General features: G+C 44.2%; 1 protein-coding gene across 2 annotated transcripts in view; it reads right to left on the bottom strand.

Moving 5' to 3' along the window:
• The window catches only part of CLVS1 (clavesin 1), a 175,607-nt gene that overhangs the window by 138,868 nt on the left and 16,802 nt on the right, over positions 1–19,937 (bottom strand). The gene's annotated exons all lie outside the window — the stretch shown is intronic.

The following is a 19,937-nucleotide window of genomic DNA, read 5'->3' as shown; positions in this document are numbered from 1 at the left end:
CATTGTGAGGATGAAATAAAACCTTTTTCAACTTCCAGTGTATCTCCCATAAACCCTCTCAAAACAAACAAACAAAAAAACAATGAAATAAACTGAGAAAGAAGACAACATGGGATCCAGAAGAGAGCAGAGACAAACACAAGGGAGAAATGAAAGAGGTTCTGACCGGTGGGAGAGGAGAGGTGATGGTGGCGCAGCACGGCAGGGCTGGCAGGGTGGACGACCGTGAAAGGAAGGGCTCCCCCACCAAGCAAAGCAGAAGCATCCGCAGCTGTGCTTGAAGCAGTGGAGAGGAGATTTAGTCCAGTCATCTCTTGGGGCTACATTGCTGCCAGGCACTCACAGAGGCCAGGGATGGACGCCTTCAGTCCCCAGCCCACCCCAACCCCTCCCTCTACCATTAGGTGTGTTTGGGTGTATGTGCCTGTGTGTGTGAGTCACTCAGTCATGTCCAACTGTTTGTGATCCCATGGACTATGGCCCGCCAGGCTCCTCTGTCCATGAAATTCTCCAGGCAAGAATACTGGCCTGGTGTGCCATTCCCTTCTCCAGGGAGTCTTCCCAACCCAGGAGTCAAAGCCGGGCCTGCTGCACTGCAGCCTGATTCTTTACCTGCTTTCAGTCCCCAGCCCACCCCTAGCCCCACCCTTTACCACAAGGGGTCTTGCATAAGCCTGTGGATGCTATACACCTGCTCCTTCATCTGTCCTTGGCCTTGGAGTGTGCACACAGTAAGACCATCAGGACCTGAAAGTGCCTAGGACCATCTGGGCAGGAAATTCTGGAGTCCAGGGTTCAGAAGCCAGGTCTAGGAGGGCAGGGAAGCACAGCATCCTGGTGGGCATGTCCCTGTCCCCTTGGCTCCCTTGGCCAAGGGATCACATGACATAGAGGGGCAAGGATGGAGGAAAGCTAGGGTCTAAGGCTCATTGCCGGGGCAAAGGGCCATGTTAGATACATAGAATATCAAGTAATCTCTTACAAAAGTTATTAGCGCCTTAGCCAATAGCAGAATGTTGTATAAGGAAGGAAATGTCATCACAGTTTTTTACTGTTAAAAAACATTTTAATTATAATTATTTTTTAATGTGGCTTAGCTATGAATACTATTTAAATAGTTTTGAATCTATTTACATAACTATATAATACTATTTATATATTAATAGCTAGGAATATTATTTATATAGTTATGAATACTGGAGGCTTCCCTGATAGCTCTGTTGGCAAAGAATCCACCTGCAATGCAGGAGAGCCTGGTTGGGAAGATTCCCCTAGAGAAGGGAAAGGTTACCCACTCCAGTAATCTGGCCTAGAGAAAATTAATAGCTAGGATTATTATTTATATAGTTATAATGCTACTTACTTAGCTCAGTCGTGTCCAACTCTTTGTGAGTCGGACTCACTGTAGACCTCCAGGCCCCTCTCTCTGGGATACAGGAATGGGTTGCCATTTCCTCCTGGGAGATCTTCCTGACCCTGGGGTTGAACCCAAGTCTCCTGTGTCTCCTGCACTGTAGATGATTTTTTACCCACTAAGCTGTCAGGGAAGCCCATTTATACAGTTACAATAATATAAACACTAGGTATTCATTTAGTCCCTCATTGTGTTTTTTAACTATTTTAAGAGATTGGGAAACAAGAGAAAGAATGTGCAGATTAGGTTAAACTTTCTCAGTAGAATAACAAAATAGTAACTTACACTAAAATAATAAACAAATAGCAGTGTATGCATGTCAGTTAAAAATATGCAAGTATATACTGGAAGATAGGTTAAAATGATTGAAAACCTTTGCTTCTGTACAAGGGAATTAGATAAGAAGAAGTAGGGAGATGCTGCCTACTGTTCAAGGCTAATTAAAATTTGGCATTTGAAACTGTTTACATTATTACTTTGATAAAATAAAATAAAAAAGATCATTAGAAGGAAATACTGGGGGAAAATGAATGAAGAAAAATGGAGAGAAAATCTAGAAACATCAAAAGGGAGAGAAACTCAACATTTCTTAGAATAAAGAAAAAGAATGCACAGGTTTGACTTGCAGGCATAATAATGAAAATGCCATTTTAGACACACTGCACCATTTTGCAAAACCTTCATGGATCATCTTTCATTTATTTTATTGCCTTAATTTATTCCTTATAACATGCCTCTGAGTTAGTGAATGTTCAGGGAGTGAGGGTGAGGAGAGAGGGGAGTTGATAATCAAAGACAAATCTTTGTTTCCTGGAGACTTATCTCCTGCTGAGAGACAACCAACAGAAGTGGGAAAACATGAAAATACAAGTGAGAGACACTGAGCAATTCATCCAAGGCAGATTCAGAGGATTCAGCCCCTCCAGTGTTCTTGTCTGGACAATCCCATGAATAAGGAGCCTGGCGGGGTACAGACCATGGGGTCACAGAGAGTCAGACACGACTGAGAAACTTAATACACACGCGCACACACACGCACACACACACACACACACACACACGATCCTGCAATCCCACTCCTGGGCATACATGCAGAGAAAAACATGGTTTGAAAGGAGACATGCACCCCAATGTTCCTTGCAGTGCTGTTTACAATGGCCAAGACATGGAAGCAACCTGAATGTCCATCAACAGATGAATGGATAAAGAAGATGTGGTACATATATACAGTGGACTATTAGTCATTAAAAATAGAATGAAATAATAGCCGTTTGCAGCAATATGGATGGACCTAGAGATTCTCACATTAAGTGAAATAAGTCAGACAGAGAAAGACAAATATATGGTATCCCTTATATGTGGGATCTTAAAAAATGATACAAATGAACTTATTTACAAAACACAGTTTCACAGACTTAAAGAACAAACCTATGGTTACCAGGAGGGAAGAGTAGGAGGGTAGGGGTAGAGATAGCTTGGGAGTTTGGGATTGACATGCATACAGCGCTGTATCTAAAACAGATAACCAGCAAGGACCTACTGTATAGCACAGGGAACTCTGCTCAGTATTCGGTGATAACCCAAATAGGAAAAAAAAATCTTTGAAAAAGAGTAGATACATGTATAACTGAATCACTTTGCTTACCTGAAACTAGCACAACATTGTTAATCAACTATGCTCCGATATTAAGCATTTTTTTAAAAATAAGGGAGTGAAAAATATCTTCAGAAGTATCTGAAAAACATTTCTTTCCCGTGTGCACATAGAAATAAAATCATACAGAAAAGTCGAAACTTTTAAGTCATTGTTGGCATTGGAATTACAATTTCATTGTGATGTAATTTAGCTTAAATATTGAGGAACAAATAAATGCAGTGCTCTGAGAAAGTGGATAATACATAGTTTTAATTTTAAAGAGATAAAATATTTATATTACAAATAATTCTAAAGGTGATCGGAAATTTTCCATTCACTGTTCTTCCAATAGGCAGAAATGTAAAATAGAGGCTCAGATTTTAAACAGTAAAGCATTATCATGACAACATAAACACTAACTGTGCTGTTAGGACATATTTATGCTCAACTTTTACCATATTTTAAATTGCTGGAATTTAAGCTCATTTTGATTATTTCAAGGTGAAATTTACTGCAATATATAGAAACGATGCTTCTTCGTCTCCCTGTCCCCTGCTTTTTTTTTTTTTAAACTAAAGAGAAAAAAATTGGCTTTCTTCCTTAAAAGGTTTTCTTTGGATTTCCTCATGGTCTCTACATCTAATGTTTTCATCCACACAGATGTATATAGTGGGATATATTCATGTGTGTGAATTGTTGCCTCCAGTACAGAAAGATCTCCTTCAGCTCACTTTTTAATGATAGCCTGAATATTGTATTCATGAGAGTTGTCAAATCGAAAATCCTTTAACTGAACTGAACATGTCTTAGGGGTTTCAAGTATTAAAAGATAAAATCAGCATTTTTTCTGGCCACATTTATTATGGGGTGTGAAATCCACCTAAATCATAAGGGAAAAATGCCTTTGAAAGTATCTGAATGCCAAGTCTATTTTAAAAAGAACATCAGATTTGGAATTACTAACCTCAATTATTTTTCCTCCTCCACTTGGACAACTGTCTATCATAGCACTTATTCAGGATAGATGATCAGTTTGGTGCTGCAAGGAATAAAAAGTTAACAGAACCTGGCTTCTGTGGTACATTATTCAGCGGTCACAAAGTCCTCCCATCTCAGGAGACAGCTCCATTCATAATGTGACTGGGCTGCACCCTTTATCCAGAAATGAGAGTCTCTTTCTGTGCGTGCTAAGTCACTTCAGTCATGTCCAAGTCTTTGTGACCCCAAGGACTGTAACCCACCAGGCTCCTCTGTCCATGGGATTCTCCAGGCAAGAAAGCTGGAGTGGGTTGCCAGACCCTCCTCCAAGGGATCTTCCTGACCCAGGAACTGAACCCTCATCTCTTGTGTCTCCTGCATTGGCAGTGGGGTTCTTTACCACTCTATAACCTAGGATGCCTACTTAGACCACTGAAGAAAACAAGGACAAAGGCATCTCCCAGGTGTCTTTCTGGCTCAGGTGTCTACAATCTCATGATCCTTGCCAGTGCTCGTGCTCCTGTTGCCATCCCTGGGTGTCTGGGTACCAAAGGGACCAAAGAAATCGAAACTTAAATCCATAAATATAAAAATTATATTTTGGTCATTGTGGTGGAGCCAGGGTCATATGACATGAGAGAAGGGGGTGGAGCTCAGGTGAGGGGACCACTGGGAAACAGATTCAGTGACATGGTTCCTTGGATCCCTATTGCCTCAGAGTAGGTGTTCAGGAAAGACCTGGGATATAGTAAAAGATAAATAGAAAGCTAAGCTGCTCTAACTGTCCCAGGATATTCTGGATGAGAAACAAAATCTTGCATTTAATAGCTTGGAAAATCTAAACATAAAAATATAAAGGATAGTCACCACTTTGGTAAAAAAAGGTTTTCATCCAAGTGTAAATGAAAACATAGGTCCCTTTCTGTTAGACTGGGGCAAATATTATAGAGAAGAAGGACACATAAATCAGAGGAGATGAAGTATATGAATCCAAGGTTGGAGAAACCTTGGAAGAAAACTTCCCAGGTTTTTCCATTTTGCACAGTTCTAAACAGAATCTGCAGTGGAAGGTGCTTCATGCCTGCCTGCTGGTGCATCAGGCAGAACTGTATTTCTGAGCACACAGATGAGATGCTATAAAATTCATGCACTGCTACAGCTCATTTACTTTATTTCTCGGGATTCCCCACAGATCTTCTACCGAGAGCATATAATTCAACCAGCTCCGTTTTCTGGCTTCCTAATCCCCGGGAAATTAGGAGAAAGAGTTTTGCAGCAAGCCCACTAACAGCAGTCAATTAATAGCTAAGAGGAGAAAGAGGTACTAGAAGCAAAACAAACAAAAAAAGATTAGAAAGTGCACATAGCATGGCACTATGGGCCATGTAGCATGGGAACAAAGACCGTATCCTCCACAAATCCTCAACATAACAGTTATTTCACAGCCCAGGGCACAATAGCTTATGTTCTTTGTAGTCTATATTTGTCATTTAAAAAACTAATACATTATAGTTGACAAGGGTAAGGAGTACATAGGGCTTCCCCACTGGCTCAGTGGTAAAGAATCCACCTGCAGTGCAGGAGCCACAGGAGACACGGGTTCGATCCCTGGGTCGGGAATGTATGCTGGAGCAGGGTATGGCAACCCACTCCAGTATTCTTGCCTGGAGAATCCTGTGGACAAGAGGAGCCTGGAGGGCTGTAGTCAATGGGGTTGCAAAGAGTTGGACACGATTGAAGCAACTGAGCACGAACGCGCACAGGGAGTTCATAATGCCTTATAAGATTGTTTTATTTTTTGTTAACAACTGAATAAGATAAAATTTTAAAGTTGGCTTTAAAAAAGCAACCCTCAACTATCTGAAGATTTAACTTCTCTGGGATGGGACCCTCTTCCTTTAAAGTAAATGAGGCATTGCGTTGATACTCTGGGGCAGCGAGTGGTTCATAGATCAGATATCACACTGAAATACTCTAGCTGTGGTGGTGTGATAGAATAATCAATATGCATGCTATAAAATTACATGATGGATTAACTCATCAGAAACTCATGAGGAAATGTGTGATCAACATAATCCACGGAATCTGTCAGGATGAAAAGGACCTGGAGTTGAAATAAGAAGCCATTTACCAAGAACAAGGCCAGAATTGGATTTCTGTTCCATAAGCCCTGCAGGGCAGAAAGCAACCTGAACAGTGAAGGTTTCTGTAACTTGAAACCTTTCCTCAACTTGGTTTTAGGCACAATGACACACATAGAATACAGAATTTAGAATGGGGAGAAAACAATGGGAACCATCTTCTCCTACATCATTATTTGCTGTTGTCATTCACTCAGTCATGTCTGACTCTTTGTGACCCCATGGACTACAGCATGCCCCACTTCCCTATCCTTCAATATCTCCCAAAGTTTGCTTACACTTATGTCTATTGAGTAGATGTTGCCATCTAATCATCTGTCAACCCTTCTCCTCCTGCCCTCAATCTTTCCCAGCACTGTGGTCTTTTCCAATAAGTTGGCTGTGTGTTTGCCTCAGGTGGCCAAAGTATTGGAGCTTCAGCTTAAGCATCAGTCCTTCCAGTGAATATTCAGGATTGATTTGCTTTAGAATTGACTGGTTTGATCATTGTTAGATGAGGAAACTGGCACCTCAGCTCATCACACAGTGGATGGAGCCCCCAGACCCCAGCATAAGTGACTCCCATTAAGTGCCCTGTTTGTCCTGCTGCTTCTAGGACATTCTCTGCCACTGTTACTGAGAATTACCTGGTAATACTGAGAATTACCAGACAAACTGTAGACAGAGCATCCTTGACTCTTCCTCCTTCATTGTCAAGTTCAACTGCACACAACTCTGGCCCCCTTAACAGGAATATTATCATTAAGGAGAGTCTACAAAGAGCTTCTCCCCTTTGGACTTTCCACTGTTTGAAACTTCTCCCCACCAGTTAGCCAAGAGGATGCTGTTGAGCCCTACTCTGTACCCATGGATACCAAAGAGACGAACACCCAGCGTCCTGCCTGCAGGAGCTTCCTGGAACATGACAAAGCATTCGGTAGAGACGATTAGTGTGACAGGCATCCAGGGAAGAAAAGGAAGACATCAGAGCTGCCCCAGCTAGGGGCAAAGCTTCTTAGTGTGGAGTTGTTGTTGTTCAGCTGCTCAGTCATATTCAACTCTTTGTGACCCCATGGATTGCAGCATGCCAGACTTCCCTGTCCTTCACCGTCTCCCGGAATTTGCTCACTCAGGTCCATTGATTCAGTGATGCCATCCAACCATCTCATCCTCTGTCTTCCCCTTCTTCTCCTGCCCTCAATCTTTCCTAGCATCAGGGTCTTTTCCAGTGAGTGGGCTTCTCACATCAGATGGCCAAACTATTGGAGCTTCAGCTTAAGCATCAGTCCTTCCAATGAATATGCAGGCTTGATTTACTTTAGAATTGACTGGTGTGATCTCCATGCTGTCCAAGGGACTCTCAAGAGTCTTCTCTAGCACCACAGTTCTTAGCATGGAGAGGAGCTTTGAAATGGGTGTAGGGTTTGATCTGCTCTCAAGCATGAAGCCCCGATTCCTTGTGGCAGCAAGGCCTTTCACTCCTGGCCTCTGTCTACCTCCCCAGCCTCCTCTATCTCTGTGTGAGCTCTTACATTCTGTGCTTACCGCAACCGACAGAGGTTCTTCCAACATGGCTAGCTCTCTCTTCCCCAGATCCCTGCCCAGGTGCTTTCTTTTTTTCTCAGCCTCCCTCATATTCTTCCCCTCTACCTGCTCAATCTTACTTCTCCTTCAAGTCAGGTAATGCCTCCAGGAAAATTTTTCTGAGGCCCCAGCTTCCAAGTTGGCTTAGATACCTTTTGTCAGTACTCATGAAGGGCCCATGCTCACCTCACTGTGGTAATGAAAACTGAATAGTAGAAACCAGGTAACTAGAGGTGGGAAAGAAGTTTGATGAGTGGGGAGAGGGAAAGACAGAGAGAAGTCTGGCTCTGATGGAAGAGGTCCTTTGAGTAAGGAAAGTCATGCCAAATTCTTAAGGTTTTCTGTGGCAAAATGTGTGGCAAAGAGACTGACATAGGGGCTTCCCTGGTGGTTCAGTGGTAGAGAATCCACCTGCCCTTGCAAGGAGACATGGGTTCAATCTGTAATCTGGGAAGATCCCAAACGCCTCAGAGCAACTAAACTCGTGGGCCACAACTATTGAGCCTGTGCTCTGGAGGCCAGGAGCTGCAACTACTGAGCCCCTTGCCCTAGAGCCCATGCTTTTCAACAAGAGAAACCACAGCAGTGAGAAGCCTGTGCACCACAGCTAGAGAGCAGCCCCTGCTCTCTGCAACTAGAGAAAGCCCATGCAGGGACGAAGACCCAGCACAGCCAAAAATAAATAAACAATTTTTTTTTAAGAGAGACTGACACAGCTTTCTAAGGATCCCTTAAGGATTTCTGAGCAGGGAATTTGTGTGCGATCAGAGATTAGGTGACAACAATCCCCAATAGCAGACTCTAGACATAGCCAGGTATTGTAAAGAAGGAGAAAGAGAGATACTCACCAACCAGCCTTGTGATTTCACCTCGATTAAAAACCCTCTATTTAAAGTGAAGATAATAATTCTCTGCCATAAACTGTTGTGAGGATTAAATTCACAGTGGCACAGGACATGCCCGATGCCTGGAAGCATCACTAATACCAACACACTCTCAACCAGGAAGACACTGGCTGTTGTTTGCAGGAGTGCCATATTTGAAATTAGATTCAGAGACACCCTGCAGAAGTGTTAGAGCCAGGGAAGAAATAGAGGCAAAGAGAAGAGAAACAGAGAATGTGCAAAGAAAAAAAAATCACTTTAAAACCCTCACAACAAAATGTACCCTCTCTTTATTTTCCTGTCTGATGCTATATTTTGCAGTATAGTAGCAATAACTTCTACTGCTTATGGTACACTCACAATAAATGGCTTGGGAGCTTGATTTACAGCCTTAGCGAAGTGCAGGCATTTAATCATCTCCAGCAGCTGCTTAAGGTTTGAATATCACCCTTCAGGAGTGATTACCCAGGAACCATATTTAAAGGGCAGGAGAGCTGGGGGCTGACCCTCTGGTTGAGGTTCAGGGCTCAGGGACTGAGGGGGCTTCTTTCGAAGCTCTACAGTGTACTCTTTGTAAAGTGATCAAAAGATGCTTCGTGGCTGACTGGGAACTGGGGAAAGTAGCTAACAGCCCAGAAGAGCTTGACATCATATAACAGAAGCCGCATAGGTTCTTAGGCACTCATTCAGAAAGTCAGCTACACCCATGAGAAAATCTCACAGTGCAGGCAGCACCGTGATTAAAAACGCCCTCTCCCCATCCCCTCTTGTACTGACTCTGGCCTTCTGAAGAGCAGGACACATGGCCACCGGAGCAAGATTTCAAGTTAAATAATTGAGAGAATCTCTCTCTGGGCTGGCTGCTTCATCCAGGCCATGCTCCGGGAAGGACGAATTTATTCTTAGACCCTTGAATTTCTAGCCATTAGAGAAGACTCTTTTATCTACAAGGTAATGAGTGTCATGTCTTTTGAACTCCTGGGCTTATAAGTGAGAATTCGGGAGGAGCAGGTGGCCTGGAAAGATACACTGTCAATAAAAGCTTGCTCTCCTGCTTCTGATGGTCCCTTCCTGCCGCAAATGTGCCTGGCCTGCATCACAAGGTTGCAGGAGCCATGTGACATCTGACATCTACTGGAGGAGCCGCCACCTAGTTAGGCAGGGACACGCACTGCCGTGTTAATTCAGAGCAGGGACCCCACTGCTCAGCTGTCCATCCAATCCATACAGGAGATGCTTCTAACACACACGCTTTCAAGGGCCTGAGTGCGATCGAAGAGGATGTTGACAGTGGGCAGAAGGCAGCTGAGCCCTGAACTGAGAGGAATTACAGAGTGAGTGCTAAAGCATGTCTGATAAGGAGTTCTTGTGGAAGGAGAGGATTTAAAGGAAATATTTGAAGAACTATTTGACTCACCCATGTGGTGAGCCACACACGCATCCAACAAGTTGAGGAAGACGTGTAAACTCTTCTAACTTCATTTCCACACCCATCAGAAGCTTCTTAAAAGCACATAAGAGAGATGTAGTCCATTTTATAAAGACCTTAAACTGAATGAGAAATTGTTATCTTGGGCATTTCACACTCTGCATCAGGTACAAGTGGGAAAACCCCCTGAATTAAGGAAAAAAAGAAAGGGTTCTCTGTGTGTCAGACCCCTTCCTGCCTGGCACCTCCTTTAACTCACACAGCTCTATCAAAGACACACAATTATTACCAGACAGGAAACCAAGGGTCGGAGGAGGTACGTATCTCATCAGGGTCACACCACTGGAACTGCAGAGCTGGGGTTCTTCTCACCAGCTGAACACTGACACATGAACACTCATCTTAGTGGAAGGAACAAGCAGCAAAGATGAACCTTCATCACTCTCTTAAATCAGACTCATATTAGGACCACTTTTCTATGACATGTTCCAAGCAATATCCAGATTCCTCTGTTGGGCTTTGATTTTTTTTTTAAGTTGTTTTTGTTGTCACCGTTACTATGGTTAAATAATTACATTAGAGGTTGGACAGGATCTTCAACATTTGATTGGCCAGATTTTGGTGAGACTGGAGTACAACCTGTTGATTGATGAGGTCCTTTCCAAGTCTTTGGGGCCTGAGTGACTCTGGCAGAGGCTTGCATACTGGTACCTCAATGAGAGCCCCCCAGAATGACTGAATGACCCCCACGTTTGGCAAATGGGGCCTAGTGGTGAGCTGTGCAGAATGGTGTTAGGTCTGAGATCCAGCTTGTTGTAGCCATTTATCAGCTGTGTGGTCTTGGATGGGTTACTTAGCCTCTCTGAGTCTCAGTCACGTCACCTGCAAATTAAGGATGTAAATAGTGACCACCTAAGAGCATCACTTGGAGAAGGCAATGGCATCCCACTCCAGTACTCTTGCCTGGAGAGTCCCATGGACAGAGGAGCCTGGTGGGCTGCAGTCCATGGGGTCGCTAAGAGTTGGACATGACTGAGCGACTTCACTTTCACTTTTCACTTTCATGCATTGGAGAAGGAAATGGCAACCCACTCCAGTGTTCTTGCCTGGAGAATCCCAGGGACGGGGGAACCTGCTGGGCTGCTGTCTATGGGATTGCACAGAGTCGGACACGACTGAAGCGACTTAGCAGCAGCAGCAGCAGCAAGAGCATCGCTGCCTGCCACATGGTGGGCCTCAACACGTTTGTTTTTGTGGTTGTCATAACTCTCCTTCTCTTCAGTTCATTTTTGCTCACTCCCAAGGTCACAACAACTGGGAAACCTGTCACTCCCAGAGGGATGCTGGGAATGTTTCCATAGGAAGAGGAGACTGCGAGACATTTTCTGGAACCTCTCTCGACAGGCCTTGAGATTGGAGAGGAGGGCTCTCTCATGGCCCTGATAACAAGCGCCTGGCTCCGCTACACTCCTCCCATCCCCAGCATTCAGCACTGACATGTTAGAAATCTGGCCCCTTTTGTTCACAAGTTCTTATACTCAGGATGGCGAAGCCCAATGGGGTGCCGACCACCTGCTGCTTGCAAAAAGCTCTCAGATGCTCTTGCAAAAGCTAAAGGCGAACCTCCATCAAGTGGCTTATTTATAGTCTGAAGACTTGTATCCCACCTACTGCCTCGGGGTTTTACTCAGAAGAGAAAACCCCCTTAATGCTCATCTCCCACCACAGCGCTGTCTGGACACGTGCCATGCCAGCCCTTCTGAGGTCACCACAGGTCAGCAGTAACCCGTGACGTTTGAAGGAGCCCAATCACCAGCGTATCCATCAGATCAATTACTGCCTGGTGTGAGGGGACAAGGAGCCGCTGAACACCTCCAGAAAACAGCAGTGAGTGGAAAAGCGCCTGCGCCCTGAGAGCAGATGGACTCCTGGTTGTCTGCTTCATTATAAAGTCAACATGTTAGTGTCCTTGTTTCCAGAACCGTGACAGTAGGAAGGTCAAGTCCCCTAGTAAGATCTATCTTCCCTTCGTTTCGTGCCTGGAGGGACTGGCTGGTGTGAGATGCCGTTCTGGAAACGGTGGCTCCTTAGGACCTTTGGGAATTTGCCCAGAGCCGGACGACTGTAGCCATTCAGCATGTCACTGGAGTGCATGGGAGAGCCAGTGAAGCCTGGATCCATCCCACTAAACAATAGCAAGTCATACAGTAAATAGATGGGCTTCCCAGGTGGCTCAGGGGTTAAGAATCCACCTGCAATGCAGGAGATGCAGGTTCAATATCTGGGTCAGGAAGAACCCCTGGAAAATGAAACAACAACACACTCCAGTATTCTTGCCTGGAGAATCCCTTGGACAGAGGAGGCTGGTGGGCTACAGTCCATGGGGTCACAAAGAGTCAGAGGTGACTGAAGCAACTGAGCAGGCACACATGCATACTAAGTAGCTAATTACAGTAGAAAGTGGTACCAATAACTGTCTCCATATATTGGATGCTAATGATGTGTCAAGGACTGTGCCGAGTGCTTTACCTGTATTATCACTAATTCCCACAGCAACCACGGGGGACGGGTAGGGTTATTGCCAGTTCCCATTTGAGAAAGCTGAAGTCTTAAAGGGGCTTCCCTGGTGGCTCAGATGGTAAAGAATTGGCCTGCAATGCCGGAGACCTGTGTTTGATCCCTGGGATCGGAAGATCCCCTGGAGCAGGGAATGGCAATCCATTCCAGTATTCTTGTCTGGAGAACTCCATGGGCACAGAAGCCTGGCGGGCTAGAGATATAGTATTATGCACTGTAATGTAATTGACTAGGAGCCAACTTAAGGCTCTTCCTGTGAGAAGTCAGACTGACCTGGGCAAAGCCATACGGAGCCAGGCTAGAACCCAAGGGATGGGAAAAATCAATAATTCCTATCCTGCCTACTTTAAAGTTTTGACATATTGTTCATGAAGAATTTTTGTTTGCATGAATTTTGATCCTAAAATATATATTTTTAAATATTATTTACTCTGGTTAATGAGTGCTTTGGTGCCCCTTCAATTTTGTGCTCAGGCAAATACCCTAGCCCCTCACCCTGATCCGAGCCCTGGGGCTGAGGTCTTGGCTCAGGCTCCCAGGTCTTCAAGCCAGATGGTTGTGCTTCATCGCAGATGTTTTGTCCCTGGTTCTGTATGTTGGGGAAGGAGAGCCCACAGGATTCACTGCCTACTTATAATAACTCTCTATACTTGAAAGTAGTAATCAAGCTGTTCATGAGCTGCCTTTTCTCTCTACTAAATTACCCTAACGTGGCTCTTCCTTACAATGTGTCAGCCTCCTTAAAGAACCAAATTTTCAACTCATTTTCAACCTGGCCACTGATTTTTGAGCTTTTAGTTGTAAATAATACAAGGACAAAAGAATGCCCAGTGTAATTTTATGTGTTTGGACTTGCAATGCATTTCTGATGTTTTTCCTCCCCCCACTAAAGTACTTGGGGGCCAGCTTGTCTACAGAGCACTAATGGGTGCTACCGTAATCTATGAAAATGAAAGTGTTAGTCACTCAGTTGTGTCCAATTCTTTGCAACCCCATGGACTGTAGCCTGCTAGGCTCCTCTGTCCATGTATTTTTCTAGGCAAAAATACTGGAGTGGGTTGCCATTCCCTTCTCCAGGGGATCTTCCCACACAGGGATCAAACCCTGGGTCTTCTACATTGCAGGCAGACTCTTTACCATCTGAGCCACCAGTGTAGCCAACTGTAGTCTGTGGCAAGGCTTTTATTACCTGACCATTCCCAGTGCTTTTCTGATATCCTGAGACTATAATAATCATAAAAAGCATAATGGACTATAATAAGCATAATAAAAGGACAGGTGACTTCTCAGAGCCTCCCAGCCACAATTGAGCTACTGTGTAGGACTCTGGAGCAGGGTGTCTTGGAGTCTCAGCCTATTGTCTGTACTTTTCAGGTGGAGGGAAGTTAGTCATGGCATCAAATTCTGCCACCCTTAGAACATCCTGTGGGCAGTATCCTACATCTCTACCTGATTTGGGGTTCTTTCTTAAGAAACAAATGCCATTTATTGACTGTGCTTGTGTGCGTACTAAGTCACTTCAGTTATGTCCAACTCTGTATGACCCTATGAACTGTAGCCCACCAGGCTCCATCCATTGGAACTCTCTAGGGAAGAATACTGGAGTGGGTTGCCATGCCCTCCTCCAGGGGATCTTCCCCACCCAAAGATCAAATCCACATCTCCTATGTCTCCTGCATTGGCAGACAGGTTCTTTAGCACCAGACCTGGGGACTCCCACATTGCAGGCAGATTCTTTGCCATCAGAGACACCAGGGAAGCCTATTTATTGACTACCAACTAATGTTAGTCTATGATCATGGTCATCTCAGGTGAGAAACTGAGGTTAATAAGAGTTTAATCAACTTGCTCAGGATCATAGGGCTGGTTGGAAGGGGGCTGGGATTTGAAGCTGGCCATCTGGCTTCCAAGTCTGTGCATTTAATCATTATCTTATTCTGCCTCTTGGACCCTATCAACGGCAGCAATTGGGATTAATCCTTGCAACAGCTCTTCATGCCAGATAGTATACCCAATTCTGCTCTTTGGGACTCCATGGACTGTAGCCTACCAGGCTCCTCTGGCCATGGGATTCTCCAGGCAAGAATACTGGAGTGGATAGCCATTTCCTTCTCCAGAGGATCTTCTTGACCCAGGGATGGAACCCAGGTCTCTTGCATTGCAGGTGGATTCTTTATCATCTGAACCACCAGGGAAGCCCCAAAATAGCTTAGCCAAATTTAACTCTTTTTTTTTTTAAACTGAGCAAAATCCAAAAAAAAAAAAAAAAACCAGACATGGTTCCTCAGTGCTCACATCTTCCCCTCCATGGGAATGGCATTCCTGGGCACATCAGAGTGTGTGGCCCCCATGCAAGTATGCAACTCAAAGAGAAACAAGATGGAGATTTCTTTTTTATCAGCCCTTAAGGGAAAAGCTGTGAATTCTTGCTGATACTGATGGGAGTTTGGGTGAGAAAGATCAAAAGGCTCATTGAGCAAGAGTGGCCCCTGAGACGTCTGTTACACACTGGGCCAGTGAGCTGAAATGTACACTCTGCTGACCGCAGAGGTGCCGGGTTCCTTCCATGAATTAGTAGGCAGTGCAACCTAGTGCGTCGTGTCCAACTCTTTGTAACCCCATGGTCTGTAGCCCGCCAGGCTCCTCTGTCCATGGGATTCTCCAGGCAAGAATACTGGAGTGGGTTGCCATTTCCTTCTCCAGGGGAATCTTTCTGACCCAGGGATGGAACCCACAACTCTTGTGTCTTTTGGATAGGCAGGCGAAATCTTTACCACTACTCCACCTGGGAAGCCCAAATGAATAGGTGGGTGCTGATTTAATATGGCTCATTTCCGTTCAGCCTGGCTGCCTCAGAAAAGACCGAAGTCTAGAAGCTCCTGCCAAGACCCTGTTTCTGGAGGAGGCTGGTGGATGCGCTGGGAGCCCAGAGACTCCTGGGCCTCTGTGTGCATACTCGGCTCTGCACATGCCCCTGGTGGACAGCACTCCCCGTCACTCACCAGTCTGTGTTCTCGCTCAGGCTGTCCAGGGTCTAGATGAATGAGATTTACATAGTTTTAATAAATATTAATAACAGTTTTAATCTCAGTAAACCTTTCATATGAGACATTCAAATAGCTTTCCAGTTGTCTCAGGCTCCCCGAGAGAGTCAAGCAATCATTTTGAAAAGCTACACCAACTCTTCAGGCCTCCAGGGCTCTGTTAGGCTACGTCTGTGTGATGGGGAACATGTCTGGGGAGAAAGCTGACAAGTGCTGAAGACAGCAAGGGGCAGATAGATTCATCAGCCCACTTCCATCTTCAAATATCATACTCTTGTCTCTGGTTTCAATTTATTTACCATCTGTGCTATATTATTTTTATTTGATGCTGTTGTTTAGTTGCCAAGTCATGTCCAACTCTTTGCAACCCTATGGACTGCAGCTTCTCTGTCCATGGGATTTCCCAGACAAGCATACTGGAGTGGGTTTCCATTTCCTCCTCCAGGGGATCTTGCTGACCCAGGGATTGAACTTGAGTCTCTTGCATTGGTAGGTGGATTCTTTACCACTGAATACTATAAACCTATTACAGTATTCATGTTAATACTTTTAGTATCACTGAGTGCTTACCATGTACCATGCAATGAGCTATGTACCTTAAATGCATTATTTCATTCAGTCTTCTCAGCTACATTATTAAATAACCTTGCTTATCATCCCCACCTTCCAGGTGAGAAAACAGAGTCAGAAAACAGAGAGGTTACTTGTCCCACCCAGGTCATATGACCAGTAAATCGCATGACAGTATCCTTGTTCAGACTGAGGTTTGTTTGCTTCTGATCATCTGTGGCTGTCAGTGGGATAGCCTTAACCTTTCACCTTCTTGTAAAAGCCAAAATGGTTTGGAACAAACAGTATTCTACAATTAAATTAAAAAAAAAAAAACTGCCTCTAGCCTGGATAGGAGGGGAGTGATAATGGATACATGCATATATATGGCTGAGTCCCTTTGCTGTACGCCTGAAACTATCACAACATTGTTAATCAGCTATACTCCAGTATGAAATAAAAAGTTAAAAATAAAGCTGCTTCAAGTAGACCCAGCCTTTGGTGGAGGAAGAGAGGAGGGGTGGAAGTAAGAGTGAGTATGTGTGTACATGTATGTGAGAGAGAGAGAGATTACTTCAAAGAACCTCGTGAATCAGAAACCTATAAAGTGAATTTTAAAATCCCTCTCCATCCATAGGATCAGGCTGAATGAGCTTCACATTCATGAACCATTAGAGATGGAAGGTGTTTCAGAGATTACCTAGTTTACGCTCTTCATCTTACACCTGAGGAAACTGAGGAGAAGAGACATGAAGTACCTCGTTCAAGGTTATCAAATCATAAAGATGAGAATGACTCCCTTGGAGACTTGTTTCTTCTTGCTTCTTAACACCACATTTGGAGATACGTATGGACCAAAGACTAACAGAAAACAAGATACTCTATGGTGATGGTCTCTTCATGTGTAAATCATCGCTTACTGGTGTTCTGTGTGTCACGTGTCTTAGCAGACGGAAGTTCTCGAACACGTATGACAACTACGCACCGATGAAGTCAGCACGATCATTCTCCAGAGTCATCAGATTTTACTGTTTCAAAATCCAAAATGTTCGTGTGTCCTTTCCGAGAGGACAGCTGTTCCTGCTAGTAAAACTAGGGCTCCCGTCCTCTGTGGATGGCTTATGTCTCAGAGGGAATTCTCCTGTGGTAGGGGTCAGCCATCCCTATGTTTGCATCATTACCGGACAGTGGGTGCCCAAAGGACTGTTTGCTGGGAGGGACCTTGCCTTTTCGTCATGTCCTCCATGACATAACCCACACTCCGGCACCAAGTCTACACTCATCAAATGTTTGTCGAGTGAATGATGTCTGAGTGAATGTGAAGACCTGGAAATCTTTAACCGGAAGATAATTGCTTTACAACGTTGTGTCGGTTTCTGACACATGACAACACGGATCAGCCATGAGTGTACATATGTCTGCTCCCTCTTAAGCCTCCCTCCCACCCCCACCTGCCTGCCGCCCCACTGGGTTGTGGCGGACATCCGGCTGGGCTCCCTGTGCTCCACAGCGGCTTCCTGCTAGCTATCATTCCACATGGTGGTGTATACAGGTCAATCCCAACTTCCCAATCTGTCCCACCCTCTCCTTCCTCTGCTGTGCCCCCAAGTCCATTCTCTACATCTTCATTTCTATTCCTGCCCTGCAAATAGGTTCATCAATTTAAAAGAAAAAAGAAAATGGACCAAATTCATTAACAGATCCTTCACAATAAAATATATACAGATGGCAAGTTAGCATATGGGAAAAAAAAAGACCTGGAAATCTTTCTCATCGGTACAGCACTATAAGGAGAGGCTCATCCTTAACACTTACGGGATAACAGAGCAGAGACATAGCAGGGCCTCCTGGGCTGAGGTGCAGATCTGAACAGTCTGTATATAGACTGATAGTATCAAAACATTCCAGTACCTTTTCAGGGTTCGTTGTTGTTTAGTCACTCAGTCGTGTCTGACTCTGCAACCCCATGGACTGCAGAATGCCAGGTTTCCCTGTCCTTCACCATCTAGCTTGCCCTATTCCAATTTTTCAACCAGAAAACAGTCAGTGGGCTTGCTAAGGTGTCCTACGCTAATCATTATCTTTAGGGTGAGGCCTAGTCATATGAGGCACTAAACAGCACCCTAGAAATTTCTTTTAATTACATTTGGATGAGGGACTCTTTGGTATATTTTGAAAGTTAAACCTGTGTTTCCCCAAGTACCATAATTTCAGTATGATACCCCTGTGAGAGCTCAAGTCACAGGAGAAGTTTTGGAGATTAATCCATACATTCTTTCTAATTCAACATTTATTGCCTATTGGACTATGCACCCAAGAGATAAACAGGAAAAAGGTGCAGTCTGCTGCCCTCAAGGAAACTGCAGTTGAGGAGTAAGAAAGAACACACATGTAGGCCTGCAATTATAATAAAGCCAAGATAAGAGAACTCACTCTCAAGTCAACCCCCATTCTGTATCTCACTAGTGTGTGACACGGAATGAGTTGCTTAACTTTGCAAAACCCTGCATCATCAAATGTAAAATTGGGATCATAGGAATACCATCATGAAAAGTTCTTGGGTGGATTAAATGAGATTATATGTGTTCAAAAATATCAGCTATAATAACAGTGGTTCTTAAACTGCTGTTGTAAATACTTGAGTGGAAATACATGAGCAGAAGAAGACACCTCACTGAAATAGGGTTGGGATGGACGTTGATGAAGACTACCTTCCAGAAGAACACTAGAGATAGGTATGAGACAGTGGGCAGGTTATGTCCAAGTTGATTGGACTTGGCATATGAAATGTTGATCCCTCCTTTAAGTCCCTGGTGGAGTGAGTCCAGAGGCAGTGACTAATACTAATAGTACAATTATTAGTATATAAGGCAAAGCTTATACTTCCAACTAGCTGGACCAGAGACCATGAAAAAGAGCAGAGGGTGAAGCAGAGCAGGAGGTGAAGAAGATGAATTGTAAAGGGCTTTATTTTACCTTGAAGACTTGCAGGTCATTGAAGAATTTTAATGAGAGGAGTGACATAGTAGAATTTTGGGAGGGTTAATCTGATGATTATAAAGACTAAAATGGCTCAGAAGAGACTGGACCAGAGGCACGGAGCCTGTCAGAAGGCTGTCTGAATGATGCACGTGAGAAACGAGAACTTACACTAGGGCAGTAGCCATGGGAGCCAAGAGAAACAAGAGCCGGTTTTAAAAAGAAAGGAGAAGGACTCAGCAATTAATGAAACGTGAGGAGCAATGGCAGGGAGCCGTCCAGGGAGACACTCAGATTTCTGGCTCAAGAGACTGGATGGATGGATTGGAGAGTGGGAAAGATGATGCACTCAGTTTGGGACATGTTGAGTTTGTAGTTCTTTATGGGACTTTCAGGAGAAATGCTCAGAGGCATTTGGGTAGAAAGGTCTGGCATGCAGAAAAAATGTCAGATATTAAACTCATAGACAGGGTCCAAGGAATTATTTCATGTGTTGAAAATACTTGATTTAAAGCCATCTACTGAATCCACTTCTGTTGTTGTTACAGATGAGAACATGAAAGACAGACTATATGGATCTTCTAAAAGACCAGATTCCAGTTTTATGAAAATATATGGCCCCCTTTGATGAATAGAATAACTTCTGAGGTCTCTACAATTCTAACTTGTGTTCCTAAACATTGCTGTGGAACTGGAATCACCTTCTGATGTCAGTGAAAGACCCGTGGCCTTGAAATTTTCTT

The sequence above is a fragment of the Bos taurus genome, chromosome 14, assembly GCF_002263795.3.
Source record: "Bos taurus isolate L1 Dominette 01449 registration number 42190680 breed Hereford chromosome 14, ARS-UCD2.0, whole genome shotgun sequence".
NCBI classification, from domain to species: domain Eukaryota; kingdom Metazoa; phylum Chordata; class Mammalia; order Artiodactyla; family Bovidae; genus Bos; species Bos taurus.
Note: the sequence above shows the minus strand (reverse complement) of the source record. Positions and strands in the feature narration are given on the sequence as shown.